This window comes from Hipposideros armiger, unplaced genomic scaffold (assembly GCF_001890085.2).
Source record: "Hipposideros armiger isolate ML-2016 unplaced genomic scaffold, ASM189008v1 scaffold_151, whole genome shotgun sequence".
NCBI classification, from domain to species: Eukaryota; Metazoa; Chordata; class Mammalia; order Chiroptera; family Hipposideridae; genus Hipposideros; species Hipposideros armiger.
In genome coordinates, this window is record NW_017731501.1 from 3203680 (window position 1) to 3205811 (window position 2132).

Here is a 2132-nt window from a genome sequence, read left to right on the forward strand (position 1 = left end):
ATATTTGACAGATTAGAAACAAGATACTCAATAGAAAGGAATTACCTAAGGCAGGAGGTGCCAAAAGATTGGGATCATGTAAGGCCATCTTAGAGGCAACCTGCCACAATAGCAAAAATCACATTTTTAAATACTAGGTTTTTCCCCCATTAACTATGGAAACTCATTTAAGTGAAACAAATATCAGATTTTAAAACTGTATCCACTGTTTTAATACTGTTTATTTGATTATCCTTCAGCACTGTTCTTTTTTTAATATCATGGCTTATTTTTCTGAGCAGGTGACTGGCACCCTCATGAGATAGTTTCTGCAAGTTCCGTAAAACACAAGTATACATTTTTTTGGTGGTTTGACATTACACTTCTCTTTTTTTAATCTTTTATTTCATCCATATCTTTACTCCACTTTACATTTTGCTTTACAAACAATCTTTTTAAATTTCTATCTGACAGATTTTACTTTAATTACATATGAATATATGTCAGCATACTTGTAAGAGGCCCATGGTGCCCCACTAAGCCCCATCACATCCAGGAAGCAACACTCAGTCCTCTTTCTCACACTATAGCAAGGTGCCTTAAAGGCAGCCCTAAGTACTGTGTTAAAAGAGAGTGATTCCAAGAAGCTCAGACCTGGCCTCTTGGTGCAGAATCTTCAACTGGTGAAGGAACATTTCTTTAGGAAAACAAATAATTTTTATGAGACATGGAGATATATGATAGTCACAGATGGGCTGCCATGTAATGTATGCCCACATCTGCTCACTGTGAAACAAACTGTTCTGTCATTTTTTGAGTAAATTTTATTTGTGCAGATGAATGATGAAGATAGCTGGAATGCAAGAGTTTGATGTAAAATGAAGTTTAACTCTGTTGGGGGAAAAAAAGTAAGCCAGTGGAAATTTACACTGCCACACTTTGCTTATTTTTATAGCTCGATTCATCATTTCAAATATACAACTACAAACATACAAGATCAACCAAAGCATACAAACTGTGGATACACATGCCATGGTCTCTTCTTTAGGACATTGCTTATAGTTTTTAAAATCATTTTTTTGATCATGTATTCCTAGAAAGCATGCATTTATGATAATAAAGTATAGAAAAATTAACTAATTTTGTGTTATTGTATTGTAATACACAATCCAGTCTGCTCAAAATGATTACAAGTTATCAGTATATAATAATTAATAATCTATTTTATGAATTTATGTAATTACATTTAAGATGATGGTTTACAACATATGCTGCTCATAGAAATACATGCTTCTAAAAATATGGCGAATAAGAAAGTATGCATCATAATAGTAACAAGGANAACTGCAAAATAGAAGAAAGCCAGGACTATTATTTAAAAGCAAGTATAAACAAATAATAAAACTGACTTGGAATACAAACACATTAATTCAGAAAAATATATAAATGGTGAAAAGAATTACTACTACAAATCATTAGCTTCTAAGTAAACAGGGTTGTTAATTCTTTAAAATAGTATGTATATATACACACATATATTCTAATTTTATTGACTATATTTTTCAAGAAGAATGGTAATGAGTTTGCTGTAACTACATGGAAACCTACCCACATAGATTCTTCATGTCTTAAACTGAAAAATGTCCTTATATTAGATTTTGATTCATTTCCATTGTTTATTCTTTGTGTGTAACTATACATCTTCACATACATGAGGTCATCTACACATACACTTGTGTAAGTAACAGTGCAAGTAATATACTTTATTGTCAATAAAAATGAAATTAAACAAATAAACAATACCATTTTTTCTGCACCCCCAAAGCTGGTCTTAGCAATGATGCCCAGCTTTGCCGTTTAGAACACTGTAGGTTTGGAAATGTGCTAAGAAATTGTGTTTTTCTCACTTGAATGAATATTAAGAATACTTTACAAAGCGTAACTGGTTTTCAGAGACCAGGTAAGCTACTAAGACAATTTGCATTTAGTAATTACTAACTATAATCAGTCTAAGTAAATTAAGGGTATATTAGGCAGAATTTAATTAGGTCTTAACCAAAAGTCCTGAATTCAATGACTAATTTAAAATTGTTTACCTGCTCTGTGTTCTTTATTTCTGTCTCCTCAAGTGTTCTGTTTTCTCTGATTAAATC